Source organism: Taudactylus pleione, unplaced genomic scaffold (assembly GCF_031769625.1).
Source record: "Taudactylus pleione unplaced genomic scaffold, aTauple2 ptg000130l, whole genome shotgun sequence".
Classification (NCBI taxonomy): Eukaryota; Metazoa; Chordata; class Amphibia; order Anura; family Myobatrachidae; genus Taudactylus; species Taudactylus pleione.
In genome coordinates, this window is record NW_028284532.1 from 3,025,600 (window position 1) to 3,044,301 (window position 18,702).

The window sequence follows — 18,702 nt, forward strand, 5'->3', positions numbered from 1 at the left end:
GCGATGCCATACGCAGCTTGAGGACTCATAGCATGTGATGAGGTTAGCAATTTCTGAGCAAGGTCAGGGCTTGTGCAAGTGTGCGTGAGGCTACGATGGTGCTCAATTGTACCGATGGTTTTGCAGTCTTGCTAAACATTACGGATGTGTGTAAGGTAAAGTGAGCGTCCTTATGTTGTGCTGTGGCAGGACAGTGATCGCAATGGGTTAGCATACTATCGCAGTTGAACTGCGTGCATAATCGCTATTGCAATCGCAGTTACAATTGGTAGTGAATCAGGTCCCATGTCTGTTGTTAGCTTTGCTGCCACAACCAGGATGTCAAGCTCTGGCGTCAAGTTCTCCAGCATTGCCATAGCAATCGCTTCATCATCCACCTGCACTCCAACAGACATTAATTAGAGAGACAGACATCATTCTGTCTATGTAATCACTCATACTGCTACATTAATTAAATTTGGTGTTATACAATATGTCTTAAATTTATCCTCCTTATGAGACCTCCATCTACACCATATACACACACACACACATATATATATATACATGATCTGTTTGTTGGGGACCTGTACCTGGTATCCGTTATATCTAAGGCATGACTGCTTGAGAAAGGTCCGTGTGGTGGACCGAAACGTTGCTCTGTATGTAAGCCCTCTCTCTTGAATATTAAATACTGCAAATTACTGGTGAGTGCCATCCTTTACAACATATATATATATATACACACATATATCTATTACGTATATATAAACATATATTTATTATATAATATGCTAGAGCCGTGTGTCTAGACTTGTCTGGAGCAAATCCAGTAGAGAGCTGAAGAGAAGCCATAACCCTCCCTCACTGCTCTCACTGGCTATCTGCTAGATATAGCCCATCCTGAATCAGATCATTCACTCTGCCGGACGGGGGCAGGGCTTTGCTGGTCACGACGGGGGTGGAGCTAGGCTCTGTGTCCTAGTGCCAAGTAGAAAGAAAAAAATCATCAGGGTCTCTGTGCCATCGATGATGGAGAACCATTGGATCTCCACCAGTAATGGCAAAACCATCTGCCATCGATGGTTGTTAACCATCAACAGTCGATGGCTATACCTAAGGAAGTGTTAGACTCCTGACTTCTTGTGGACACCTAAGATATATTACTTCTCAACCTACTTCTGTTAAAGGTCCTCTCCAAATCCCTGATCAGCACCCAGCTCTTGGCAGCTACCCTCCAGGTACATGCGGGAGATGGGAGAGGGATCAGACGCGAATGGGGGAGGGGGGCGGGAGACAAGATTCGGGGAAGATGGGAATGGGGGAGATGGAGAAGATGGGAAAATGAGAAAGGGAGAAGATGGGAATAGGGAGAGATGGGAAAGGAAGTAGAGAATATAGGCTCCCTATTTATCACAATAGAAGCCACTGTGTAAAAGGACACATCTATATATATGAGGGTGATTCAATAAGTCAGGTAACAAGGCCTCTCACGTGTGTTATGTTCTCCATTTCATTCAGTTAGACCACTGCTTCCCCTCACGGCCAGTAGACTGCACCTCATATCAGTCAAACTGTCCCAACATCAGTTGTAAGATGGCAGGGCTGGCAGAAACATGGTCAAACATTGAGGTGTGCAGTGTGATCAGAATTCTGAGTCTAAAGTGCACATCAGCAGCTGAAATTCATCGCCAGCTTGTCGAGGTGTACGGTGATACCGTCAAATCACAAAAACAGGTTTGGGTTTGGTGCACTGCCTTTGATAACAGTAGGACAGACGTTCAAGATGAGCAATAATCCGGAGGCAAGCATGTCCACCACAGATGAGGTTTTGCGCCGCATTGAAGGTCTGATTCAGAAGGACAGACGCAATCGAGTTAGTGATATTGCTGACAAGCTGAACATCTCAGTGGATACTGTGCACAACATCACAACTGGGATACAGGAGAAAGTGTTCACACTGGGTACCGAAGCAACTCACAGAGGTTCACAAAAGCAATAAGATGGTAATGTCCCGTGCACTTGACGCAGCACCATGAGGAGGGAGTGCAGTACCTGCATTTTTACATGCAATGGAGCGTGGGTGCATCTTGTGACACTGGAGGCAAGCAAGCATCCATGACATGGAAACACGCATTCTCCCACCTTCAAAGATAATTCAAAACAACTCCATCAGCAAAGAAGGTCATGGCAACTGTTGTATTTTTTGTTGATTTCCTCCACAAGGGAGATACTGTGAATGCTGTTGTTAAATTCGTAAATAAACCTTTTAATATATTCCTTCCTATAAACCTCTAAGATTCACCTGCCTAGAACCTCTAAGACAAAACCCTGCCTAAAAACCTCTAAGACAAAACCCTGCCTATACCTTCTAAAACCACAAGATGTCGCTATTTTGATTATACCATTAATGAAATACCGAGACAGTTGAATAGCGGTCCGAAGCGCTAAAGATTATTATTCAGGTAAAAGTACAGATGTTACAACGCTATGATCTAATAATGAGCGCAAATAAATTGTACAAACATTAGGTCATAAGGTACAGTTAAAATACATGAAACGGTTATTAAAGATCAAAATACAATGAGCAATATGAGAAAGAGAGAGAGAGAGAGAGAGAAAGAGACATATTAAAATACAATGAGAGATATATCAATGTCTGCTGAGAGCACATGTTCAAGATGGCTGGTGATGGAGTGTGTGTGTGTTTGTGTGTGAGGGGGGGTTTGGGCCGAAGCACATGTTTTTTCCTTTGTTTGCAAGCCTCATGATCCCTAGGCAAACTCCATCCTGCACCAAGCTGCAACTCCGCAAATCATCCATCAATGACCACAACCACAACAAAGACAATATACCTATCTGACCCACACAACACCACAACTGGGCAGAATCACAATTTCCCTTGTTCACCCCACATGGAGGCAAGCCATCTCCAACAAACCACAGACAACATACCCATCTGACTCACACAACACCACACGGCAACCACCCACGATCATTCAAAGCTGCCATCAATTCAACCTCCACGATACAACACTGACACCACCCTATGATCACATTCATGAGTATACAGCACACACAAAGCTCATCTCTCCAACCAGCATCAATCATTCACAAATGGGAAGGCAAACACAGAACACATGGCGAGGCCCCAACACAGAACACATGGCAGGGCCCCAACACAGAACACATGGCAGGGCCCCAACACAGAACACATGGCAGGGCCCCAACACAGAACACATGGCAGGCCCCAACACAGAACACATGGCAGGCCCCAACACAGAACACATCAGAGGATCTCAATCAACCAGCATCAATCATCCACAAATATCACGACAACTCCACAATCAATCCCTTTCCTGCATGCTGACAACAGACCACTGTACCCTACAGTGCAGATGAAAAGCACAGACCAGACAACACATCATCCACTGCATGCCAACACAGACCCATGAATATCCTTAGAAAACTACAAACCACACACCATGCTAAGCTAATAACAGATTAACACCTAACATAGCTACAGACACCCAAATAGGCTAAATATTGCACATTTTATACTCAGCTATAACAACCCAGAGGAACTGAGACCCATTCTTCCGTTGTCTGGTCAGGGAGTGTACCTCTCTCTTCCTTCTAAAATCTGCAAGTGTGTCTGCTAAACTGTGTTTTCTCAGGATGTGCATGCTATGTTCCCGCCCCCTTTTACCTGTGAGGTCATCAGAAAGGGAGTATCCTTTTTGGTTACCTGAGACTACTGTTTCTACTCTCAGCTAGCTAGCTCTATTGATTAGACTGGAATAACCAGTCCTTTGGAGAAATCTGTTACAGGATATTTATTGGACAATTCCAAATGGATACAAAAGGTCTCCAACCTCCTTTTGTATCCCCCAACATGCAAATCTAAGCTGCTATGGAAAACAACATTTCAAATAGATATTCTCTCTAACATTCATATTTCATAGCCGCATGTTCTGATCTTCATATTGATGTCACCGGAATGCTGCGGAAACAGAGTAGGTCAGTACGGTTCCACACACAGTTCAATTATCATTTACTAAGCCATAGTTACAGAAACATTCATTTCTTAATTATCCTTTTTGCGTTACGGGACCATTGCTTTTAAATGTATGTATGCGGGGAAAACACCACTGAATTGCGTTGTGCGTCTGAGGGTCGGTGGGGCACTCAGCGAGCAGCACTAAGCTGGAAGGGCATCTATGTGTGTGTGTGGCCATGCCAGTATGATTTTGGGAAGGATCACTATAAAACTGACTGTATTCTGTTTAACATTGTGTGTATGAGTTGCAGGGAATTTTGCTACTTTTCAAATATAAGTCTGTGTGATATTATAAATGGGCCACATATACACACACATATATATATATATACAAGCACACATGTATTTTTCTGATGTTTTTAAACTGCAATTGCAAAATGTGTTTATACAGTGAATTTAATTCTCATACAGGAAGGAGGCTTCCAGCTGTGCTGTCGGAGCCTCCCTGTTTAGTCTGCCTGTGTTTGAGGAAGGCTGACTATGTACCTTTTGTTTACAAAATAGTGCTGTGAGATTTTATTTCTAAGATGGAGTCTTGGCCCTTTACAAGACAGCATTGCGCAGATTCCAATTGCAAACAGATTCTGTCTTCGCCAATTATCCGGTTTTGACACTGTCCATTGTTGTGACACATTGAGCTGGTTGCAGAGGGCATTTCATCGAAAACTACCTAGGTTTTTGCGAATAGGCATCATATTGCTGCACGATAACGCCAGGCCACACTCAGCCAACCGCACGCGTGAGTTGTTACGGTGCTACCATTGTGAGGTACTGGACCAATCTCCATATAGTCCTGATCTGGCACCAAGTGATTTCCATCTCTTTGGACCATTGAAGAAGCACCTGGGTGGATAGTGATTCGCAACTGACGGTGAAGTTCAGCAAGCTGTCATGTCCTGGCTTCAGGCGCTTGACACTGATTTCTTCTATGCCGGATTAGATGCCTTGGTGCTTAGACAAGTATGGGGGCTATGTGGAAAAATAATCTGTACCAAGATCATACTTTTGATTGTAAATATATGTACAAGTTGAATACACTTTTGCAATGAGAGGTCTTGTTACCTTATTTACTGAACCATCCGTGATCACAATTCCAGCCTACCTACAGTTTATTCTTTGTTACTTCAGACTGTTTGTGTGCTTCTCTTTTGGAAAGTACTGGAAATAGCCTGTCAAAGTAAATGAGACTGGCATAACTGGTATATGTCCCTGTGAGTATTGGCGCAAGATCAGGATATGGGTGCCATCTCCTGGGGATAAATTCCAGAACTTCTCATGCAACAGCCAATCAATAGCACACCAGCCTAGTGCCACTGTATAAGTAACCGCAGCTAGTTTTTGGTTTTTTTTTAGCAGCATTGAAAAAAATTAAAACATAAATATAAATTCTGGTCTGTCTGGCTCTAAATTAGACATAGAACTCCCTCTCTAAGGTGGAAGAACCTATTGTCCCACTCACACAAATAACAACAACTTACAGATAGCAATAGCAGTCTCTCAGCAGGCCTGCCAGCCTGCTTCCCCCAGGTAGTGAGAGACACACTAGAGAAACTGACACTTTTATCAGTACCTCACAGGTGGTCTGGCAGTCAAGGTTCCTAACTAGCTGACTGGCTACCAGTCAGAAGATAGGAACCTGGGGCACACATATTTCCCCGTAACAACTTCCCCAACGCTTCTGTCACAGTATATATCTAAAAGTTAGCTTTTTGATGCATGACAGCTAGATAGAAATTAGAAGAGGACTATGGTGATAATGGCCTATTAAACTCGGGAGGAAAATAATGGGCACATTAACTCAGTATTAGAATCAGGGCAGCTTACATAGAGGTAAGATGAGGACTTTATTGTGTTCCAATACAAAATATGCCTGTTACTCGCTATCCACTGCTCTTTATCAGGGCCAGCAACAGATCTCGGGGCCCGGTACACTGATGTCTCTGAGGGCCCCACTTTATCAATACCAGCTCCGACCATGCACCCACACATACCTCCCCTGCACATGTGCTATGTGAAGCATGATAAATAAAGTAAAAATACACGATAAATACAGTAAAAATACACTATGACTTTCCTTTCCACACTGTCACTCTGTCACTGATGATGCAGGCTGTATTTCTTGTCTGCCATCTCTTCCAAGGTCTTCTTGATGACAGTGCTGTAGATGCCTCAGGGGTAAGAGCGATGGTGTCTGTAGAAAGCCATCCTCAGTCCTCAACCCCTCATCACCTTCTTCAAATTCTTCCTTTCATCACTATCTTAAGCCCAAAAGACCCCCATCACCTTCCTAAGCCTCAGACCCTCATCACCGTCCTCAGACCTCCATCAACTTCCTCAGCCTCAGGCCCTCATCACCATCCTCAGATCTCCATCACCTTCCTTAGCCCACAACCCCCTTCACCTTCCTCAGCCCTTAGTCCCATAACCTTCCCCAGCCCTCAGCCCTCTTCACCTTCCACAGCCCCCATCCTCCATCTTCCTCAGCCTCTTGCCTCTCGGGGCCCGGTACGAGTATACTCTTTGTCCCCCTCTGTCACCGGGCTTGCTCTTTATCAGTGAACTTCAAAATCAGACTCCTGGGAAGGGTGGTTTATCACCCAGTTGTTCAGCTGTGGTCTTTTCGTAAAGTTATCTATGGACCCAGATATTCAACCCTATGCCATTGACTAGTGCAAAGTTACCCAAACTCCGCCATTACAGTCCATGTTTTAAGGACATACATTCCTGAGTCCAGCAATAACCTACGCCATCTCACCACTGTCACCTGCATCTCACAACAGCCTCCTGCTTCTCACTCCTGCCTCCGGTATCTCACCACAGCATCCTATATTTCACCACAGCCCCTTGCATCTCACCACAGGCCCCTTCTTTTCACCCCTGCTTCTTACCGCAGCCTCCTGCATCACACCACAGCCCTCTGCATCTCACCACAACCTCCTGCTTCTCACTCCTGCCCCCTTCATATCACCAATGTCCCCACAACCCCCACAGCTGCTGCCCTGTAGCTGGCTGGGGCCCGGCCACCTGGAGGTGCTGGGGGCAGGAGGATCATGTATGAGAGATTTGTATTACAGCAGCATGTTCCCGGGGCTGGGACACCTGTGATATTTCCAATTCTCAATTCGCAGCCCTCACTGGCTGCCGAACATGGCAATGTCTTCATTGCACAATGTACACTGTATTTCCTGGGCTTCCTGTTGAGCTTCCTCGCCATGGTGCCCCTGTCTGATGACAGCGCTGACTTCCATGGGAGGTGTCTCTGTTCACTAAGGGCATGTGTCTGAGCAGGAACATCATGCTGGAGAACGTGCACGTTAAGGTGGAGGAGTGGTGGCCGGAGTCCGTCTGCAGGTTGAGCATAGGAATGGACATCGGCATCCGATGATGACTAACCATTAATGTTTTTGTTTTGATGGTAGTGTTTTTACCATTATATCGACGCAGCCTGTTGTTTGCTACCATCAAATGGAAATCATTTGATGGTGTTCCAATGGTTGGGTTTTTTTTGTTTTATTTTTTCATTCCTGATAGCTATGCCTCCCCTGGCTCCTTCCTGGCTACTGTGTGTACATCAGGGCATCTTCATGGGTTAGTTGGAGGCTGTCTCTCACTCTCTGTCTGCCTCAGATGTGACCCTGCTCTGTCCATGACTCCCTCCCCTCTCTAGGCTGCTGCTAAGTAACAAGGCATATTGATATCTCTGATTGGCTCAGTTTCAGATGCTGTCTTGCTTTTTCAGCACCATGGGCAGCTCCTCTGGTGCAATATTTTTTTCTGTGACTGCTTCATTAAAATCGTCACTGCTTGGCTCCCTTTTGTCACAGATGAATAGTTCATACACCTAAACCTTCCTCAGACCAATGCTGTATAAAATAGTGAAAACCCCATCAAAACCCATCAAAATCTGTCCAGTGGTTCAAAAGATTAGCCCGAACGAACATACAGACTCCTAAACCAGGTACTTTATTTTATAATGTACTGTATATATATATACACATATATATCTACATAGAGAGAGAGAAGAGATGTGCCCTTAATCCTGTTGGTTGTAGATCTTATGTTCAATCTTGATTCACTGATGGAATCAGGGGTGAAGCTAGGCCTTCTGTCACCCAGGGTAAAAACTCAACTTGTCACCCCTTCCAAGAAGATAGAAGTCACTCTTGACTTATTTGAATACAGACATCAACACTGTAAAGACTGAAATGTTTGTAGGATGTGGGAAAAACCCATTACATTAAGGTATCAGTGTCTGCTGCATTTATTCTGTGGTTTTCGGGTGTCTTCACTTTTAAATGTAACATGCAGGCTCCACTGTCTCTAAGTATTGCTGCCTCACCTACCACAGAACATTACAGTGACCACCATATTATATAGAGAACATCACAGTGATCACCATATAATACAGAGAGCATCAGTGACCCACATATAATGCAGAGAGTATTTTTGATTGCCATATAATAGAGGGCATTGCAGTGACCACCTATAATACAGGGAACATCAGAGACAGTCTATAAGCCCATAAGAATTATAGGCCCAATTACTTATTTTGATCTTGTACTCATCTCCTTGAGAGGGACCACTTTATTATACAGTACTTTTGGCCACTGGTCAAAGATATTCAATACAAAACAATACAATACTGTAAATATTTTTTACAATTTTATACTGAACTGTTAACATGTTCCAGACACTTGCTTCTTAAATATATGCATAAATAAGTAGCACTGTGTACATAATCAATAAATAGGTTGGGTATGGGAGACCGGCAGTCGGGATGCTGGCTGTCAAAAGACCGACAGTGGCATCCCGATGCTCAGAATCCGGATAGGGGCTAGGTAAGTATCCTAACCCTCCCCCCTTCACCCCCTAAACCTCACTATCGGCATCCTAACACTAACCATCCCTACCCCACTGACTACATTCCCGGGACGCCGCGGCTGCACACTGTTATCAGACTATAACTATTAACAACAGTGGGGGATACATATGACATTTTGTACATATAGAAAGGGACCCTGTCTATCACAAGGTTTCCTGATATCCCTTTCATACACAGCAGCAAGGTGTGAATACACACCAACCTTTATTTCACACAGGGTGACGGAATTACCTATGGAGAGTAGCCCCCTAAAAGGGAATACTCACCACCCAGACATAATTATTTTTAAATACCACTCCTGAATGAGTGACTCCACAGAGTCAAGTTGTTACACCATAGGTGCATAGAGGGAGACGTAGTGCCTAGCTAGCACTACGGATAGAGGCACACTGAAGGAGCCATCTAACATCCCTAGCAAACATTCCCACTCCTTGGGATTTTACACAGTGGGAGTGTCCACACTGGAGCATTGTGTCTGCCAGTGAAATAAATATTAATCTTCATATCCATTATCCATTCGTTATTATTAATGATACTATTAGATAATACTGTATATAACATTTACCTGTCCACATACTCAAGGTGAGCGCTTAGTGCATATACATGTATTTTTGGAGACAGGACATCTCCAGTACTAAGCTGCTCCCACATTTGGGATACCCCTTGTTGAGCGCTGATCACAATCGCCATTTTCTAGTGCCATCATTAGCAGAAAGATAACATTAGACACCCATTATAGTAAAAATAGTCCATTCATGTAAGTATTTTTCCAGACTAATTAATTAATTAATTGATTAACAAGTGTTTAGGGTAACAGTTACATGGAACTTTTTTAAAACATATATCAATTTATATGCCCTTTATTAAAGTGGGAATAGTAAAAACGGGACAAACATGAATCAATACAGGATGCAGCGTGTCCCTTTCAATTACAAGATGATCCTATATAATACAGGACAAGTGGCAACACTAGCTCCGGCTCACTTGTTGACCTACTGTAACCTAATCAACATTGTTCTGCCTAGCCAACACAACATATGAGTGCACTAATACTTCTACCTTAATTATCCTCCAGGGATGCAAAATTGTTCTTTCTTTAGCCACAATTTAACCACTTGCCTGGTGTGAAGTTGACAATGATACAGAAATGATCAGAAAAACGATGGTCTCTTTGAAGATTTAATGTGTAGCATCCACCGGGGTGGCAAAATAATTTATTGCCAACTGCACATACATTGATTGTACAAGAATTATATACCAAATATGATTTTACACATAAACCAATCAAATAATTAAACAATAATTGTTATCATACTCCCCTAAATGCATATGACCAATCAAATACTTATTTTACTCCCTTAATGGGAGAAATCCAATCTTATCATTATAGTCATGTAGCAATAAATCATGGGTTTATGAGCTAGACATTAAAAAGACCATTTAACCCTTGTATAGACTTCATTGTTCCTCATATTTCTGGTAATTGGCTCACCACATCTTAGTTTCTGAGCCAGATATGGCTAGATATAGCCTGCAGCTGGATATACTTCCTTAAATCTTGCAAAGTAGCATCAAAATAAAATTTTAGAACATATAAGCAAATTCATTATATTAAAGGCATAGTTATAAAATACAATTAGCAATGGTTTAATTCAGCAACCATGTTGTTTATAACCAGCCATATCATTCCCCTCTCTAAAACATATCAGTTTCACTATCTGAACATACTACTTACACAAATCAGGAAGGTTTGCCTCAAATGATCACTAAGGAGGAATAGGTAGACATACACCAAAGGAAAAGGGTAAATTGGAAAAAGACAGGATCGTATGTGAATATTCACCGTACCAGACAGGGGAGTCCCTATGTTTTATATGAACCTTCTGGTGTGGCTAAGAAAGGAATAATACAACTAGTTGAAGCTAGCAATTAATTCATGTGTAACATACAGTACTCGTCATTTCTTTCTTCACCTCCCTCATCACCTAGCTCATATATGAAGTTCTCATGTATGACAACTTCTTCTTCGCTCAGAATATGATAGGTATCAGCAGGCCGTGGTGGTGGAAGACTTTCATAGGCTGGTTTCATTTCACTATGCAGAATCTGACATCTCTCCTGGGCCAGTGGATCCTGGCCCAACAGAGTCTCCTTGTCTACAACCACAATGGTCATCTCATGTTGTGCCTCTATCTTATTGATCCTTTTGCAATACCGTACACATATTATGGGCCCACATTTGATACTAAGGTATATTATCCCTATCACCACGGCCCCACACACAATATACTGTATAATTCCAGAAAGGAGTTTGGTAATACCTATACCTAGCCATCCACAAGGGTCCCAACCTTCTCCACCACCTCCTAACTTTCGTAATGCCTTCTGCATTTCTCCCACCTTTTTCAAATGTCCAACAATTTCTGCCCTATTATCATCAATATAGATGCAACATTCTTGTCCTACCACTACACAGGTACCACCTTATGCCAACAACTGATCTAGTGCCATTCTATTCTGCAAAGCCACTTTCCTTCACTGAGCAACTTCCTCCACTGTCTGATTGATGGAAACTATCAATTCACCCAGCATTTGGTCCATCACAGTAAGAATTTCTGAAATAACATTTTCTACCAGAAAAATAGTTGATAGGGGAAAGAGTACTCCTGCTGTGCGTTCTCCATCCATGTATTTGAAAGAGATACTCCCTTTCTTTATTTCCCTCGTATTACGTTGCCTTAAGTACGTCAATCCATCCGGCACTAAATCATGTTCTACCGGTATGTTTCTGGGATACTGATCCAGATGATCAGTGACTCTCACAAAAGGGACTACAGTACATATGAAAGTGCACACTGTCCATTGCCCCAAAATTAATCCATGAATAAGCCCATTTTCCACACTCCCAATACATTCCTTCAGCTAGAGGCAAGCCTGCACTGGTATAAAAGTATCCCATATATGCCATAAAGTAGGCAGTGTTATTACCTGCAGCATCTATACACGTTTCATTGTCAAAAGTACACGTTTCTTTTTAACTGTAACAAAGTCTGGTTCTCCGCTAAAAAGTCCTTTGTCATTAATGTGATACCAAATAGAACTAGCTTGAGACCGAGTATCAGGCATCTTAGTCACGAAGGTTGCTCCCCTACAGTCAGTGTAACCCAAATCTTGTCCTTTAACTATAACCCTTACAGTTGGGCTGGACCCACCAGTAATGTACATATTCCGTCCTCTAGGTCCGACATCATCTATATTCATGGAAAATTCAGATTTTCCCATTGAATCAGTTACTCGTAAAGCAGGAGCATGGACTGAAGTAGTTACTGACACATTCTGGAATGGAAAGTGAACTATAGCTTGCACATTCGGGTTTTGATTAGCACAGGTATATTCCCCACTGGGATGCTTATGACAAGACCATTCTCTATTTAACATGTCAGCCATGCTAATGAATTGTGCTAGCATATGTATGCCCAGTAGCGTCACAAGGAGGGTGCGGGCCGCACCCGAGTGTCACTCGCCGAGGGGTGACACCAAGGTGCAGACTCCCCCTCAGTTAAAGGAGCCGGGTGCTGCACTGTATAATTAAGTGCAGCACTCGACTCCTCACACCGCGAGGGAGCCAACCGGCACTGCACGCACCCCAGGCACGCCCCCCTGCCTCCAGGCTCCCAGTGAAAATGGGACCACGGGCGTTTGGCCACGAGGCCATGCCCCCTTCCCGCAAGGCCACACCCCCTTTTGGCACCCAATGCATTTCTATTGTATACGTTCGGGAAGCTGGCAGACACAATGCCGACCGCCGGCTTCCCGACTGCTTAATCCCGGCGAGGGTGAAATGACAGGTGTCTAAATCTAGACCCCTGTCATTTTACCGATGCAGGGAGACTGGCGCCCGGCATCCCGATCGTAGGGATTCCGGGCGCTGGGCACGGACAGTCGCGCAGGGGGGGGTTAGGTTTAGGGCTCACGGGGGGACTTAGGGTTAGACACCCCCCCCCAGAGGTTAGGGTCAGGCTAGGGGAAGGGGGTTTTTTAGAGTTAGGCACTTAGAGGGGAGGTTAGGGTTAGGCACCCTAAAGGAGGGTTAGAGGGTAGAATTAGGTTAGTTTATACATACCTTTAGGACGATCAGGATTTCCTCCACTGTCGGGCTGGCGGTAAATCATACCGAATGCATTTCTATAATTGAATTCCCTGTGGTAGGGTCTCAGCTCTCGCAAGCCCGAGTGGACTTCCTGCTCTAATAGAACAGGAAGTCCACTACTGATATCACGAGTGATATCAGTAGGGCCGCCCACAAACGCCAGGAGTTCCTAAGGGAATGCCTGCGTTTGTGCAACCACCCCCCCTCCCCACCTACAAAATGGGGTAAGCTGTCAATCAACATTGACAGCCACCCCGTCTTGTAGCGAGACCCGTTGCGACGGAGCTGCCATTGCAGTACGGGTCTCAAGCATGCGCTAGCCGGAGGCAGCGCATGCGCAGTAGGGGACCATCGACCCGCTTGCGAGCACTGTGCGCTCGTGAGCGGGCCTGAATCAGGCCCTGAGTTCATATGCGGGTGCAAAAATAATATTGAGTTGTTTCCAAATAGTATTTCATAAGGGGAAATGTTCAGCTCTCATCTAGGGGTTACTCTGATTGAATGTAGTAATACCAAAGCTTCCAGCCACTGCAAACCAGTCTCTTTGCATATCTTAGAAAGATGTTTTTTATTAGTCTCATTAAAACCTCGGAATTCTTCTTTTTAATTGAGGTATATAACTGTTGTTCTATTCCGAGAATTTGACACAAAAATTAGTCTAGTATAATGTGTGTCTTGGTCAGACAATATTACATAAAGTGTACTATACCTATAGACAAATTTACCTATAGACAAAATTTTTGCAAATTCTTTGGCATTAATTTATGCTATCAAAACACGTCAAAACATGACTACATATAACAAAACATTCTGAAACATAATGCCCTTTTGGAAGCTGAATGAAACATGAAATGAGTCTATAATTTTGAAAAGACCTGATGTTTTTGGAAGATGTCAAGGTATTGTCTTAACTGATTACCCTGCATTTTTTTGTAAACAGATAATACAAGAGTTGCAATATCTGGCTGCTTCTGGTGCAGAACCTGGAGCATACCAGTAAGTCTGAATCAAACTTATCATGACCATCTTACCTGCATGGGTCAGTTGAAAGGACATCTGTGCCAATGCTTGCAAGAGATTTTGGGGCGACAGGCTTACCTTCAGAGCTTCGCCACAAGCCTTCATTCTGTGTATACTTGGTCCCTTTCCATAAATCACAATGTTTCATTTTGATTAATATTTTTTTACTTGGTATACATATACTGTATCAATAGATGAGCAACATGTTCTTTTATAATTATTTTTATACTGCTGCAATGCTACCATTAACATATTTAACTATTATACTTTTCTTGTCCCCACTCCCCTCTCTGAAATTTCATCAGTTTCATCAACCTGTAACGAGATAGTGGGTTTAAAATTTCACATTTGACCAAAGTAATATCTACATTGCAATCCATAAAATACAAAAATAAAATAAGATAATGCAAATTCCTTAGAACTTTTAAACAATACCTGCAACACCTCCCCTACAGCAGGTAAGCATCAACTTCACTGCCTACTTGCAGCAAGACAGGAATTTCCCGATCATGCCAAGACATCTGTTATTCAATACACAAAACACACGTAATGTAACAGGAAGCGCTACAAAATGGACAATTTACTTGTATATTTATTTGAATGGTTAAAAAATGTTCCAATAAAAAATGGCCACAGAATTATCCAATAATACAATACATTTGGGATACACCCCTAAAAAAGTACAAATACATCAGCATAAATATATTGTTGGCTCAATCAGGTTGGCATATACTGTATATATCTGAACCACTAATTGTTCTTATAACCGAACCATCAATACCATACTAACAATTTTTATAAAAAAAGCTCCACGGTTCCTTGCAAATATAATAAAAAGACAAACATGCAACTCTAATTACCAGTAATATGTTTCCTTATTCAACTGGAAATAAACATACAGTCACATCTCCACCAATCTGGTGGTTATTTGTTGTAGATTAATTCTCCTTATATAAGTACAACTTGTTCAGTGCTGCAAGTTGGAGAGACCTATATCTATAGTGCTTTTCTGCTGCTATCTATATAGGAGGTTTCAATACTCCTTCTCCCCTATATAATAGTATATCTATTGGACAGGGAGTCACAGGTGGATTGATTAGTCAGTATTTTCAATGGCAGTTTTTATGCCTAAATCTCTCTCCTTTTATGAGGGTAGTTTGCAGTATTCTCCTTCCAACTTGGAGCTGTATTCAATATGAGCCGAGCCGCGATACTTTTTCGCGTCCCGGACTTTCCGCCTACTTCGCCTGTTTTGTAGGCAGAAAAGTATCGCGGCCGTCCCTGCTTTACCCCGTATTCAATATGGAAGTACGCGAAAATGGGACCCAGCGAAACTTGAACAGGCTGAAAGTACTGTCAGTTTTGGGGAAATCAGCCTGACACCCCCCAAAATATGCTCTGACATGGGGGTTAGCTATGGTACTACCCGATTTGGCTTGCTGAAGGTATTTGGTATTTTTAAACGGGCTCAATAGCTGCTAAATAGCGGATTTCTATACATGATGCAGAATACTGTTTGGTAGCTTTTTTTCAAGAAAATAAGTTATCCCAGCAAATTTGGGGTACTTGAAAATGGGGGTCAGCATATTTAAAAGTTATTAAAGTTAAGTTGAAAAAATTGTGAAAAATCCACCTGTTGCAAGCACCTGCAATCAAAAAAACACTTGGGGCATACTTGAGGACCCCCCCAGAGTCAAGTTCGCTAGTTTTTCAGTTTGTACCCCCAAATTTTTTTTCTTCACCCCCTTTTTCAAAATCATTTTTTGGGGTGTCCTTAAGTGTTTTTTTGTTTTTTTTGCCACAGATTACCTTTGGGGGATTGTCTGAAGGCTGCACGGGGGTTCCCGCAACGTTGCACCCAAAAACCCCAATTCTGCACTTTTTTCTGCCTCCCATTCATAGGCAAAACTTTTCCGCCTATTACATTGTATTGACTTTCCGCCTAGGCAGAAAGTCTTTCAAATTGAATACAGGGTAAAAGTCAAACAGGCGAAAATGACATCATTGGCGAAAAGTTTCCGCCAAAAACACGCGGAAACTGACTTTTCGCCTCAAATTGAACACGGCCCTTGGTGTGTTAGATGGTAATCACACCAATGTTTTATTGAAGATATACTGATCCATCAGCACATACTTTGGCAAATATATTAGTTTAGTCCTCCAGTGACCTTTGTCACTCAGTGTTATAATACTAACTGCAAGCCTTGTAGAGTAGGTTTAGATACTCCTTTTCATTCCCAGCAGCAGCTGCGCAATTTCAGCTGAATAGTCTTTCACTGCATGCAGCATGGAGCAACACTTGTGGGAGTTTTGTCATTCAACAGTGAAATTTTCCCTACCCAGAAAGGTTGTAAATAAAATTATTTATTTGCGGTAACATTTCTCTAACAGAATATTCTTCTACATTTGAGGTATATGGTAATTTGCTTTAGTGCTAAAAAAAAATGAAAGCGAAAGGGTTTTCTGTGTGAGACACTCCAATTCAACAATTGCCGAATCACAGGGATCAATCTGAAAATAATAACAGGTTAGGCATAATAACATATTAAAACCTTGATCATGATCATTTAAGTAATAATTTGTAAATATAAAATTGGATAAGGTTGTTAAATGCATTAATTACGAGAGGTACCTCTTACTTGATGAATTAATCATATTATTATTCTTTGGAATTGTACTTTTGGCTAAATATACCAAAAACAACAAACCTTATTTGTAAACATATACGTAGCATATAGAAAAAACAAAACCTTAAAAATTTTAAAAAATAAATAAATCTAAATATTTCTCAAAAATTAAGTAATTACAGGTCTCCCATATCCAAATAATCCAAAATACGGAATATTCCGAAATACAGATTTTTTTTTAGCATGACTGAGCTAATGAAACCTTTGATTTTTGATGGTTCAATGTACACAAACTTTGTCTAAGGCACAAATTATTAAATATAAAGTATAAAATTACCTACAGGCTGAGTGTATAAGGTGTATATGAATCATAAATGAATTTAATTTCTGTACACAAACTTTGTTTGAGCCACAAAATTATTGAAAATATTGTAAAAAATTACCTGCAGTGTGTATAAGGTCTATATAATACATAAATGCATTATGTGTTTATATTTGGGCCCTATTCCCAAGATATCTCATTATTAAATGCAAATATTCCAAAATACAGAATATTCCGTTATCCAAAATACCCCTGGTCCCAAGCATTTTGGATATGGGAGACTCAACCTGTATAACAAAGTTGGACACTGTGAACTGTGGCTGCTGTTCATAGTCGATGCAGACCTTTTGAAATAATTTCTTACCAAATTTCAATTTGCTTGTCTAGCCCTAAACCATTTCTGGGAGTCACTTTTCTGTGGAAATAGAATAATTAATTGAGAAACAATGTTATTGATATTCATGATGTTACATACTATAGTAGAGTGATCTGTGTTAATGCCTATTGCTGCCCAGGTGGCAGCTCGATCAATGTCACCTGGCAGTACCGCTCCTAGAAAAGATCTCCACTCATGGTTAGTTGGTTCATAAATGTTTCATATTGTCTCAATGTATTTACAGCAAGCTACAACATCCTCTCTAGGATTCCAACATTGGAAGAAGCTCTGTGTCTTCAAATATATTTTCAACCCCTCCAAAATTCTGTAATTTAGTTTTAAACCTCACCCAGTATTCTCCTACACAATCTGTGGGTTCTTGTTTGATCATGATCTTTCCCCAACGAGGGTGGCATGGGAATTGAACCGTAAAGGCTCTCATCAATTCCTTCCATTCCTGATCTAAGCCATTCCTATCTATATCTAATGCTAGCTTAAAAGTATCTTTCCCCCATCCTGCTTCCTGAGTGAGTTTCTCATATTCCTCAGTAGTAAGCAAACCAGCAAATTATTGTATCATGTCACTATGCAGGGCCGCCATCAGGAGGGGACCGCTGGGCCTCGAGTCCCGGGCCCGGAGAGAGTGGAGAGAGAGAGGGGGGCCCGGTGGCAGCGGCAGCCAGGGATGGTAAAGAGAATAGCTATACATCGCCGGCAGTATTTCAACTATTAGGCGCCGCGGCCGATTGCAAGCCAGCCAGAGCTTGCGGAACGGCATCCAATCAGGAGCGGAACAGTATCCAATCAGGAGCGTCCGCTCCTGATTGGCTACCGGTTCACGAATCTGTGATTGGCTCGCGGCCAGAGCCATAGTTGAAATGCAGTCAGCGATGTACAGCTAGTCTCTCTGCCATTCCTGGCTGCCGCTGCCACCTGGGCCCCCATGTCTTCTACCTGCGCCAGCTGAAGAAAGAAAGGTACTCCTTGACTTTGCCATGTGCTCCCCCCTAGTCCAGCCTCTCCTTCCCTGCCCTATGCCTCCCCCCCATAGTCCAGCCAGCCTTCCAAGTCTCTCCATAGTACAGCCAGCCTTCCCTGCCTAGTCCCCCCCCAGTCCAGCCAGCTTTCTCCCCCTAGTACAGCCAGCCTCCACCCCCCCCCCAAGTCCAGCCAGTGTTCCCTGTCCCCCCCCCTCCCCAAGTCCAGCCAGCGTTCCCTGTCCCCCCCAGTCAAGCAGGCATTCCCTGTCCCCCCCAATCCAGCCTGCCTTTCCTGTCCCCCCAGTC

The 18,702-nt window shown here is 42.7% G+C and overlaps 1 protein-coding gene and 1 pseudogene across 1 annotated transcript in view; one reads left to right on the top strand and one right to left on the bottom strand.

The window, feature by feature from the left end:
* The window catches only part of GDF11 (growth differentiation factor 11), a 355,478-nt gene that overhangs the window by 255,038 nt on the left and 81,738 nt on the right, over positions 1-18,702 (top strand). The window lies entirely within an intron of this gene.
* LOC148523505 (uncharacterized) lies at positions 10,851-12,392 on the bottom strand (annotated as a pseudogene).